We start from the raw sequence: 12901 nt of genomic DNA, 5'->3' as shown, positions 1-12901 counted from the left end.
GAGGAACCTTATCAAATGCCTTACTAAAATCCATGTAAACCACATCCACCGCACTGCCCTCATCAATCTTCCTGGTCACCTCCTCAAAGAACTCTATCAGGCTTGTGAGGCAAAATCTTCCCTTCACAAAGCCATGCTGGCTGTCCCTAATCAGTCCATGATTCTCAAGGTGTTCATAAATCCTATCCCTTAGAATCCTTTCTAACAGCTTACCCACCACAGACGTGAGACTCACCGGTCTATAATTCCCTGGCCTATCCCTATTACCTTTTTTGAACAAGGGGACAACATTCGCAACCCTCCAATCCTCCAGCACCACCCCCGTAGACAACAAGGACTCAAAGATCCTTACCAGCGGTTCAACAATCTCCTCCCTAGCCTCTCGAAGCAGCCTGGGGAAAATCCCGTCAGGCCCCGGAGATTTATCTGTCTTAATATTATTTAACAACTTCAACACATCCTCCCTCTTGATATCAACAACCTCGAGAACATTACACCTACCAGCACTCCCTTCTGCATCATCAAGACCCCTCTCCCTGGTGAATACCGAAGAGAAGTACTCATTGAGAACTTCTCCCACTTCCGCCGCCTCCAGGCAAATTCTCCCACCTTTGTCCTTAATCGGACCTACCTTCACCCTAGCCATCCTCCTACCCTTCACGTACTTGAAAAAGGCCTTGGGATTTTCCTTAACCCTACTAGCCAAAGCCTTTTCATGTCCCCTTCTAGCTCTCCTCAGCCCTTTCTTAAGTTCCTTCCTTGCTACCCTATATTCCTCACGGGCCCTGTCTGAACCTTGCTGCTTATACCTCACGTATGCTACCTTCTTCTCCCTAACAAGTCGTTCCACCTCTCTCGTCACCCATGGTTCCTTCACCCTGCCATTCCTTCTCTGCCTCACCGGGACATATTTATCCCTAACATCCTGCATAAGATCCCTGAACATCGACCACATCTCCATGGTACATTTTCCTTCAAAAAGGACATCCCAATTTACACTCCCAAGTTCTCTCCTTACAGCCTCGTAGTTAGCCCTTCCCCAATTGAAAAACCTCTTGTCCTCTCTGCACCTGTCCCTGTCCATGACAATTTTAAAGGTTATGGAGCAATGGTCACTGTCCCCCAAATGCTCACCCACCAATAGATCCTTCACCTGTCCCGGCTCATTTCCTAAAACTAGATCTAACATGGCATTCCCTCTAGTCGGCCTGTCAACATACTGCATCAGGAATCCCTCCTGGACACACTTAACAAATTCCGTCCCATCTAAACCTTTGGCACTAAGCAGGTTCGAGTCTATATTTGGGAAGTTGAAGTCTCCCATTATAACAACCCTGTTATTTCTGCTTCTCTCCAAACACTGCCTGCCAATCCGCTCCTCTATATCTCTACTGCTACCGGGGGGCCTATAGAATACTCCTAGTAGAGTAACTGCTCCTTTCTTCTTCCTTAATTCCACCCATACGGACTCTAGAGATGATCCTTCTCCAACATCCATCTTTTCCACAGCCGTAACAGTGTCCCTGACCAGTATCGCCACCCCTCCCCCTCTTCTCCCCCCTTCCCTATCCCTCTTAAAACACCGAAAAGCAGGAATATTCAATATCCACTCCTCTCCTGACGTCAGCCACGTCTCAGTAATAGCCACGATATCATAGTCCCCCATACTTATCCAAGCCCTCAGTTCATCCCCCTTATTCCTGACACTTCTTGCATTTAAGTAAACACACTTCAGTCCATCTACCTTACTACTTTTATAGCCTGTATTCTGCTTCTCCTTCCCCAAAGCCTCTCTACCTGTTTGATCTAACTTTTCCCCATTCCCTTCTTCCTCTGACCTACTCCTCCGGTTCCCTTCCCCCTCACAAACTAGTTTTAATTGAAAAGTATTAACTTGCTTAAAATAAACTTGCTAGGAAAGATGATACAAGGCTCAAAGTATTTGCTGGAAATTTCTTTTTTATAAATGCTGTTTTTTGGTCATGCAGTCTATTTAAAAAAAATTCTTTTCCCAAGCCTAGTCAGCGATAAAGCCTCCTAAATCTGATATGCTATTAAAAAAAATTAAGTTTACAAGTTTAGTTCATCAATTTGAGTGATTCAAAATCCCTGAATATGCTTCCAATGGGTTCTTAAATGATCTGTTGCTTCCTATTTTCTAGAGTATGTTTTGTGTGTGTTAGTGTAAAGAGTGATCAACACACACAAAGAAGTAAACATTTTCCAATTTTCGTTTTTGCAGATTGTAACTTATATATTCTTGCCAACTCTCACAATTCAGTTGCAAGTTATTTTCTAGATATACTCCCTCTGTACCATTTGCTATCTTGCATCGCTCTCTTCATGATCAAACCCACTTCCCTGTAGCGGGAATATCCACTACAGCAGAGTGAAATTATTAAGTTTTATCTAAGAAATCCTTTGGCCTTCAACTGAGATGGAAAAATTTTGGGTCATGTTATGAATAATTCTGCGTGTTCAACCAGGAATCACTACAAATTCACTGGACTCAGATCAGACTTGCCTTACAACCAGAAACAGACTCAAATATCAGAACGAATTGGTTTGGATTGGAAATTGAACCTAATCAAAAATATTTTTGTAGTCCAATAATAAAATAAAATTAATTCACAGAAGGTTCCTTTGTCATGGCCCACCACTGTTTTATCTGCGATCACAAGATCATTTTACTTACAAGATAGTTTATAGCCATATTTATAAATCAAACCATAAACATAATTTGCTGTCCTTATGGTTTTGATACACTAGCAAGATACTTCTGCATTATGAAAATGGAAACAAAGAAGTGTTCACAGATATTGATCTTAAAATCTTGGGTAAAATGGCCACCGGCATTTCTAAACATTAACTACAATGTACATCAATTCTCTTCCACAGTGAATTCACTGGAAACTGCATTTTCTTTGAGACAACAGTTCAAAACTAAGACAATATTTTTCCGCCATTTAACTTTTTCAAAGAAGCTTATAAATATAGTAGCATTTTCTCCTTTTGTCTAATTCTGCTTATTCATGATATTAATGTTATCCCAGGGATATGTTATCACAATGAAGTATATATTTCAAAAATTGTGATCAAAATTCAGTACCTTGGTGATTGTACCATTTGAGAAGAGTTTTGTATATCTTATTCAATATATATAGTTCAAAGTATTCCTCATTCAACATGTATAATCCTGTCAATAAACTGGTTTTATTGGCAAGGCAAATGTGAAAATTGGGTTTAGGTCATTCAAACACAACATAAACAGAGCAAGACAAAATCTTTTATGGGCTACATTTTTGAAAGAGGTACTTTGGCAATATGCTGTACCTTTCTATGTTTCTATTAGTTGAGTATTTGAATTGATTAGGCATGGAAGTGTATGGGCCAATGGCAGGGAGATATTCAGGTTGTGGAAACTCGCCCTTATGGAATTCAACACATCACTCCCAAAAATACGAGGTAGGAAATAAAATTTGGTCTTATGGATTTTACATGGGGAAGAATTAAATAAATGAACACAAAGTGCAAAAGAAGCAACAATTTTATCTACTTTTTTTCAATGTGCATTTCTTGACACATGCACAGATGATGTGGCTTTTTGTTTAGCGCAGTAGGTTCATTTTGCGGTCTAGCAGTTTTCTTTCAACCCCAAGGGCTTTCCATATTATTTATCCTCAAGGTGTTTGAAACAGGGTCAGAAAGTTTGTGCAAGTTGTAAACCCAAATGAACACTTATTTCTCGAGTTATATCATTAAACCATCTTATCTATATTTGATATGCGCTTAAAAGTGTATGTCTCCATTCAAATTGAAGTCTAGAAGGTGATAAGCATCTGCAATGGTTTGTGTCTCCAAATGCAGCTGCTGGCCACTTGAGATTTGCTTGGAAACTGACAAGGCAATCTCTTAAGTGGCCCCCCTGCCCTGAACCAGCAGCTGTGGTACTCATCATTACTGTTGAGAGAAAAACATTCTGTGGGAATACATCTCCACTTATAACATGGTATCCAATGGGAAGTAGAGTTTTGCATTGCAGAAAATCGTCATACAGATGGTTTTCTAGGAAAGCAACACCTCTGTAATATGGGGATCACCTGTACTAGAAGGCATAGGTTTACGGCAAGAGGAGATTTGTGAGGCAAGTTTTTCAAAAAAAGGATAGAGATTGGTAGGTGCCTGGAATGTGCTGCGCTGCCAGGGGAGGTGGTAGAAGCAGATATGGCAACAACATTTAAGAGGATTTAGACAGACATGAACAGGCAGGGAATACAGGGATATGGACCATGTGCAGGCAGATGAGATTAGTTTAGATTGGCATCACAGTTAGCACAGACATGCTGGACTGAAAGTCCTGTTCTTGTGCTGCACTGTTCCATGTTTCTATGTGTGCATGTTTAATTTACTTCTTATTTGATTTAAAACTTTTGTGCACATAAACTATTGTACATTGTACATTGGGGTATCAATTGAAAGTTCACAGGTTACTTTAACATACCAACGTTTTCGTGACAAAACTGTCATAAGTAAAAAAGGTACTTTGAGCACTACTTAGAACATGGTTGAGCTGTGGACAAAAACAAAGTTTTGCGTATCTCATTCAATGTGTATTGTTCATAGTATTCCTCTTCCCATATGTATTATCCTGGCCAATAAACTGGTTTTGTTGGCAAGGATAATGTGAAACTTGGATTTAGGTCATTCAAACACAGTATAAACCGAACAAGCCAAAATCTTTTGTGGCCTCATTTTCAAGAGCAGTACTATGATATCATAAGCAATGGCCATCTGAGTGGTTTTGAAAGTTTTTATCCTTGGGCAGTCACAGCTTTGAAAACTGTAATTATGCTGACACTCATTATTACTCCAAACAATGAAGCGTTGATTTATTAGACTGGTTTGTTCCACCTGCAGCTCAACAATCAAAATGAAATGCCCCTCTAACCAGAAGGGTTACTATTGGTCAGGTTAATAATGAGGCCATGTGCCAATTTAGTTTAAACTGTCACAAACAATGTTAGGATTCACATAATTTGTATTTAACAAATAACCTACATCTATAGCTGGCTTCCAGCTTCAATCGATTTTTATTATTTTGATTTCACAGGAAAATTGAATTTTACCATTGATGTTTCCACCCACCAAACAGCAGGCAGTAACAACACTAGGGTGACCATTAGCAGGCTTTTGTTACCCGATGATGACTTGCTGTTTTTGACAAGAGTAGCTAGAAAATTAGCACCACTCCAAGGCCTTTTTTCTAATACATAAAGGAGGGTCACTTTTTATCTTGATTAAATGGAAGAGCCATTTTCTCGTTTAGGTCGGAGGTTTTGGGTTGCTTTTAACTAGTACTACTGAGATATGCCAGTGTAAAAGATCTTTCTTTATTACATTTTGGACCATGAACAACTCAGTGAAATTGTAATGCTTCAATCTGCAGGACAATTCAAAACTGCTAAATCTCTCAAACAGCAGGCTATCATAAAATTATTTGGTGATAAAAGACTACAGGTAGAAATTGGTTAATTAGTAGCAATTACTAAAAGTGACCAATTTCAGGAGGACATCTAAGAGCATTTGCTGTATTGTTGTTCTCATATGATATATGGATAGCATGGCGTTCCACCTAAAACAGGTGTCAATGCCTTGCAAATGCTAATAAGGAGTTTTATAGCTGATGTCAAACCCTTTGATAAATTAAGCTACCATGAATGGAGGAGGCATCTGGTTATGGGTCTCTAGCATGGACGTGGCCTCCCAAATGCCACTTTAAAACAATTAAAATTTATGTGGGGCTAGGAGGAGCTGGAGTCCATGTCACTCCTGCCAGCCTCTTCTCCTCGCTCCACTTGCTGACAACTGCTGCTAGTGTGACCAAATGCCACTAGTGTGACCAAATGCCAAGTTCCAGAGCTGAAATGGGAAGTGGCCTCTGAAGGTGTGATAGGTGCCAGCAACCCACTTAAATGGCTACAACCAGGCCCAATGACAATTTCAATCTGGTCCCATAAATCCAAGTTCAGATGCGAGCCGCCGTGTACCCAGATACTGGACTTGGAAAGGAGCCCTTTTAATGAACAGCTAAGTAGTGAATTGTGGTTGCTCAAAGCAAAAAGATTCAAGTTAACTTAGGAAAGGCACTACTGTTTGGTTACTCCAGCTTTCAATGGGTCTATATTGCTGCCACAGGGTAAGTGAACAAGTTTAACAATGGGTGTGGTTTTATAAATCAAACCCGCACAGAATTGTAGCTAAACATCTGCTGGAATAAAAATTGATTTCATGTTTTCCCCTCAGAAAATGAATGATTGCCTTAATATGTGTACTAGCAGTTAGTGGCCATCTTCTTCAGAGCTGAAAGGCTATTTGACACCACATGGCATCACAGCCTTTAGGTGTGCTTTAGCCCAGCAACTCACCAGGCTTTTCTAACAGGTTTTTGGGCTGCAAAAAATTCATACATTTTCTGTGCCTCCTTTATATATAATCTCTGCTCCTCTCATCATGACTCCTATCATCTATTTTCCTTTAATATTCATTACTGTGTTTGTTTTATACACAGCTCATCTTCCACCTTAGCAGAAGAGCAATGTGCCAGGATTTCCCTTTCTTTGCCGATGTTGGTTTAGTGTTTCCATAATAGACATATGCTGCTTGTAATTCAATTCACAGCAAAATGATTTCTGATCTCTCTCATCTTCAACTGTATGGAAAGGATGATGCAATAACCACCAGCAGACATGGGCTAATAGTGCAGTCAGACAATGAGACCTTCTTGACCTGTACAGCCCAGTACCAAATCATGGAAAGAACATGAAAACATCCTTTGAACCATTGAAACAGTGCCTGAAAATATTAAAACGTTAGAGCTAGGCAAAGAGAGCAACAAAAAAGTTAAATTTATAATATGTGGGATTAGGAGGAGTGGGAGTTCATTTCTTGGGTCTTGCTGATTAGTGTACCCCTGCTTTCTAGTACCTCCATCCACTGAACCAGTGGAACCCCCGCCACCACCCCCCCCCCCCGAAACATTGAAAAACAAGTTGGAGCTCCATTGCTTTAACTATTTGAACAAAAACAAGTATACAAATTAAAAACTGTGCTTTAGTTTGGAACTTCCACTTGACATATAAATAATTGACCCAATTTTAATTATGCGGCTGAAGAGAGATCCCATTTGCCAAATCATCAGTCACACCATCAAACGGTAATGCAGCAACGACATCCCTCAGGAAAAGGAAATATTTCTGTGGGTGACATTTTGTTCAGTAACAGACCTACTCTTGATGGTTAATATAACGCAACAGTGATAGCAGCCATGGGGAAGTAAATGTGACTCGGCCATCTCATTTCCTTTGTATGAGCACCATGTAATAAAAGGAGGAAATAATATGGTTAAATTATATCTGGCTATGGATTTCAGTATTTTTTTACTGGAAATTGTATTTCTCCTGCTCAGAACTGAAGAGTAAATGATAGACCACATACTGCTTCCCATCATTCTGACTGCAGTTCCAATAAAAAAAATCAAGAAAAAAGAACAGCTAGTAACAATGTCCTCCCACAGTACATAAACCAGCAAGAATCTTTTTAAGATTCAACAAACAGAAGAAACAAACCAGAAAGCATATGCAGGAGGATTAATATGGGAATGATAAAGCCATGAATAGGCTACAAGACCAGTAATCCAGAGGCCTGAACTAATGATCCGGAAACGTGTATAAATCACAACACAGCAGCTGTTGAATTTAAATAAGTTTAATTAAATAAATATGGAATAAAATGTTTGTGTCAATAACGATGACCCTGAAACTACCAGATTGATGTTTAAACCATTCTGGTTCATTAAGGTCACGACAAAATGACGCAGAGTCCAGTCAAACCAGCAAAGTTCTTCTTGTTAACATCTGGGGACTTTTGCTGAAATTGGGAGAGTTGTCCCACAGACCAATTAATGAACAGTTGGACAAAGTTCCCCTCACACTATTGCAGCTTTCAGCCAACATCCCCTACTCCTCCAAAATCACCACTGGGTTTCCCCTGTCTCACAGATAGCCCTGGTCCATACAAGGCAGCAGCAGAACATATTCTGTCAAGAAGGAGTTGTTCCTGGAGTGTTCAACACTGATTCCAGATCATATGAAATCCCAGGGCATCAGATCGAACTTGGCCAAAGAAAGCTTTCTCCTGACCTTCTTCAGCTGGTGAATTAGTACCCGTCAATTCGGCAGCTGTGAAAGTGGCAAGGGCATGGGATATGAGTGGTGGACGACTTCCTGACCCAGGGGATCAGGGAAAGGTGACCTTTCCAAACCCAGCCCTGAAGACACTGCTGCCAGACTAGTCCTGCAGCAGATACTGAGGAAGCCAATAGGATGAAAAACCTACTTGACTCTATTCTCACTAATCATGGGGTGTTTTGGAGCAAAACAGGGTCAGTACCAGGCATACTGAAAGACTATGTGCCAATCTGATGAAACTACATCACATAGAAATCCATGGATAGATGTAAGCGACCCCAAAACCAATGGATCAGATCAATGCTCTGCCACGTCTAATCATGACAATTAAACAAGTGATGATGAGGAGCAGCTCAATGAACATTCCCCTTTCAATGGCGGCACAGTCAATAAGTGTATTGAAAAGACAAGGCCAAAACATATGCAAGATCCTTCATCTGGAAGTGTGAAGTTAACGAGCCTCAACTTTCTCCTCAGTCACCAGCATCACAGAAGCCTATCCTCAGGCAATTCAATTCACTCCTTGCAATAATGTCCCAATTGCTTTATCCAGAGCAAGACAGAAAATGAAATGCTCCCAATTATTTTATAAGTTGTAGATGAGAAAGGGCAGTTTTAAAAAAAATTATTGATAGGGCTTAGAAATCAAAGAAGAGTTTATCTTTCATGATTTTGGGAGATCATGGACCATTTCACAGATAACGAAACACTTGTGAAATATAGTTATTATTGTACCTTCACAGAGGGCAGTGAATCTCTGAAATTCTCTGCCTTCAAGGATGGTGGAAGCCAGATCATTAGGTTTACTTAAAGTTGAGATAGATAAATATTTGAAAGATCGAGGAACTGAGCCTTATAGGGAACTGGTACAGAAGAGAAGGTGAGACCAGCATAGGTCAGTCATTGGTATTGGTATGTTATTGTCACTTATACCGAGGTACAGTGAAAAACTTGTCTTGCATACCGATTGTACAGGTCAATTCATTACACAGTGTAGCTACAGAATGGTGTGGCAGTTTTCACAGGCTGAGTGGCCTACTCCCTCTCCTATTTTCTTGTAATATAGGGAAATGTAGTAGCCCTTATATATACAAAGTCCCACAAAGCCAAATGAGATATACGAGATTGATTAAGGGTTAAATATTGGCTAGAACACTAGGACTTTTTCACTGTTGCTGAGAAGGGGTGGATTTAATTGTTTACTAAATTTTAATTAGTTTTGAGAAACAAAATATCCACTGCTCTGCCAAGTGATAGCAATGGGAAACAAATTCAGAAATACTTTTGGAAGAGGCAAGAAGTAAGAAAAATTTCCTTCCCCCCTCTCCCCACCTGATGGAGAGCAATATTACAACAATTTGCTACCAAGGCAGCTTAGGCAACAACTTGCATTTGCATAGATGTCTTTAAAATAGGAAAACATTCCAAGCCACTTCAAGAGAGCACAAAGACTTTGCACTGTATAGTAATTTAAAAAGAAAACTGATACATATTGAGAACAGAAAAATGTAAAATAAAAGAGAGATGTCAGGCAAATTAAAACAGAGATGGTCCAATTGAAGAACTTACATTGATCAACAACAGGTGCCAATGCTTATGTGAGCACAGAGGGGCTCGGAATATTCTTGGTGTCCTTAATGCAACTGATTGCAAGCCATATATTTTTTAGAATGAAATTAAACTATTAAATTACAGGCTTTATGATCAACAAATGTGGAAAGAAATCACTTTAAGTTCAATACTAGATTTAAATCATAAATATCAGCCAGAACTCTAGGATAATTTCCCTACTTTTCTTTTAAGTAGAGGCAAGGGATCAATTGCATCCACCCAGGAGCAGGCAGGGCCTTGGTTTAATGCCTTATCCAGTTTCAAGTGCAAGTGGGTAGGTTGGTGGAAAGCAAGAACATAGGCCCATTTAATACTCACCCCAAAAAATGTACAATGTGGCAATTAGTAACATGCTCACAAAAATTCATACCATAACATTAATGACACATGCATGCCCCTTCAAAAACAGGCAAATTTAAGTTTGCCCACAAGACACCAGTCTCATCCAGGAGAGGACAGCTCCAGTGCTGCAGCGCTCCTTCAGTACTGGGGCGTCAGCCTTGGTTTTTGTGCTCAAGTCTCCAGGGGGACAATGAACACACAGCTTAGTGAGTCACAGGCAAGTGCTACCCATTGAGGCTCAGCTGTCAGTTCAATTGTTCATCGGGAAAACCGTGCAACAGTGTGTTTAGCAAACACTTGCAAATCCCATCAGCCGCGGTATACTAGGACAGAGTAATAAACTATTACAAATTAGAAACTTGATCACTGTATGCAGTGTGGAATTTGAATTTGGCACAGATCAAAATAGTAATCATTTGTTTTAGACGTGAAGGATCCCAATGAAGGTCGTCAGGCAGCGGTTATGGTCTGAACAGGAACCCGTTCCCAGAAGTTAGCGTTTGCCACACAACGACACCGGCGAACATTGGACCGTGGGGCAGCTCACAGCGAGGATGATGCATCATAGTGGGAGTGGGTGGCGATTACAACGACTCCACAGCGCAGATGGATGCAGGGAGGGACATTCAAGAAACTAGCTCGCCCCGAAATGCAAGTTCCAAACAATCCACCTTCATAGCGATTTTTTTTATTATACATAGACAATCCCTGTTTACTTATACATATAGGAAACCGCAATCTCGGTTAGCAAATCCAAAGTCAACATAATTGTCAATAAAAAAAGGTAATCATCGTTCACCCAATAAAATGGTAACTTTAAGAGTGTTACACACACAAAATGCTGAAGGAACTCAGCAGGTCAGGCAGCATCTATGGGTGGGAATAGACAGTCAATTTAGAAAAGGGAGTAAAACATTTCTGCTGAGCGTTGTGAGAAACGTCCTGACTGTCCTTGAGGATCCCCATTACCGAAATACAATTTCAAACGGACACTTGCTGCAGCTGTTGGTGCCGGTAAAATGTGCAAATTTCATTCAAACGCTTACCAACTACTCCCAGATTTCAAACCACTTCCCGGCCTGCCCTCGCTCGCCAAACGTCTTCAGCTGGAGGTTAGAAGACGCCTCAGAGTCGGGGCGAGCAGTTTCTCGGACATCAATGCTGGCTTTGGCTAGACAGAGGAGCAGATCTGTCTCTCCCTCTCTGTCCTTCTCCGAGATCTGCCACTCGCCTTGCGGCTTTTCAACAGCTTCTGTCATAGGAGGCGGCTCCTGGCACATCCTCTGCGCATTTAAACGTAAAAGGTCAGGATTAAGCACTGAACCATGTGACACTCGCAGATGGGCTCTTACAGGCGAGCGGTTTGCTTTATTACAATTTTCGCTTTCTCACCATTTCAGCGCCTTCTGCTGACTGGAAGACCAATGTACCAAATCGAAAGAAATAAGCACAATAAGCTTGTTCTTTCTGTTTCTCTTTTCTATGCAATAAAGATAATAAATATAATTTCGACTGAGCAGTTCAAGGGAAGAAATAAATTTTCTTTTAAAATTGATTTTCATCATTCCTGTGATTAAAACATTATCAACGACTAGCTCCTCAGATGACTCAGTGTATGCCTGAAATCACTTGGCTAATACAGGTCACGACTTCCAAGTTTTGCTCTGTGTTCAATTAGCTGATTGTAGCCAGGTTTACAGTGCATCACTACAGTTAAACTCAACATTCTTGTGAGGTCGGGGGAAATACTGTCCACTGTTGGAGACACAACGGATTGCAGATGCTGGAACCTTTAGCAACAAACAATCCATCCTGATGCAGGGTTTTGGCCCGAAATGTTGACATTGAGCCGCCCCCCACCCCCTCGGCCCTGCCGATGCTGCTCGATTCACTGAGTTCCTCCAGCGGACGGTTACTGTCTCGGGTTGGATTACGATCCTGCGACGCCCAGCTGGAAGTGTGAAAGCTTGGCCTTTAAGCAATGACAAAATTCACTGTGATGGTTTCCAGTCAGTCAGATCTGAAGGCAGAGTTACAAGAGGAACACACCAGACTTATGGGTTAATATTTTGAAGAGGATCAACTTTGCAAAACATTATAAACGGAGGTCATGCTTCATGTAACTATTTTTCCAGTATGGTGACCCAATGTCAACTCGTTCCAGTCGTGTGTATTGGGAAACAAGCCCCAAAAAAGTCACTGATGTGAGATAGTAGCCTTTACCAATTACTCTTTGAACGTAATCTTCTCTGTAGGATGTAAATATTTGCATCTCTTGAGACCATAGCAGGTGCTAAAGAATACCGACATCAGGGCCTTGGTACTCTTGATAACTTAATGCTGGTAAAGCTATAAAAGAAGTAACTGATATAAATTAACACTTTAAAGCAGAAAACATCATCATAGGTCAATTCTAATAAAAACAGAAAAGGATGAGAATACGCAGCATGTCAGGCAGTAACTGTGGAGTGGGGAACAGAGTTAATGTTTCAAGTTGATAATCTTTCATCAGAACCTTATACTACAAGTTACTCTGATTACCCCAAATTCACTTTCCTTTGGTAGGGATGTACAGAAGCCTGCCGGATTGACAAACATCAGTAGAAATCACAATCTAGTAAGCTTTGCCCAATTTGTTGTTTTCGTAGAAAAAAGTCAAAGTCCTGTCCAGACTTCCTTCTGTTTGCTTGCAATATTCTTAA

At 40.6% G+C, this 12901-nt stretch overlaps 1 protein-coding gene across 2 annotated transcripts in view; it reads right to left on the bottom strand.

The window, feature by feature from the left end:
- Positions 1-11532, bottom strand: part of nin (ninein (GSK3B interacting protein)) — a 127302-nt gene extending 115770 nt beyond the window's left edge. For both annotated transcript variants that reach the window (XM_052038123.1, XM_052038211.1), the window contains exon 1: positions 11246-11532. The gene's annotated coding sequence lies outside the window, so the exon portion shown is untranslated. The remainder of the gene's footprint in view (positions 1-11245) is intronic.
- Positions 11533-12901: the final 1369 nt, after the last annotated feature.

The sequence above is a fragment of the Pristis pectinata genome, chromosome 1 (genome assembly GCF_009764475.1).
Source record: "Pristis pectinata isolate sPriPec2 chromosome 1, sPriPec2.1.pri, whole genome shotgun sequence".
In the NCBI taxonomy this organism is placed as follows: Eukaryota; Metazoa; Chordata; class Chondrichthyes; order Rhinopristiformes; family Pristidae; genus Pristis; species Pristis pectinata.
The sequence above is the reverse complement of the archived record's forward strand: the minus strand, read 5'-3'. Positions and strand labels throughout refer to the sequence as shown.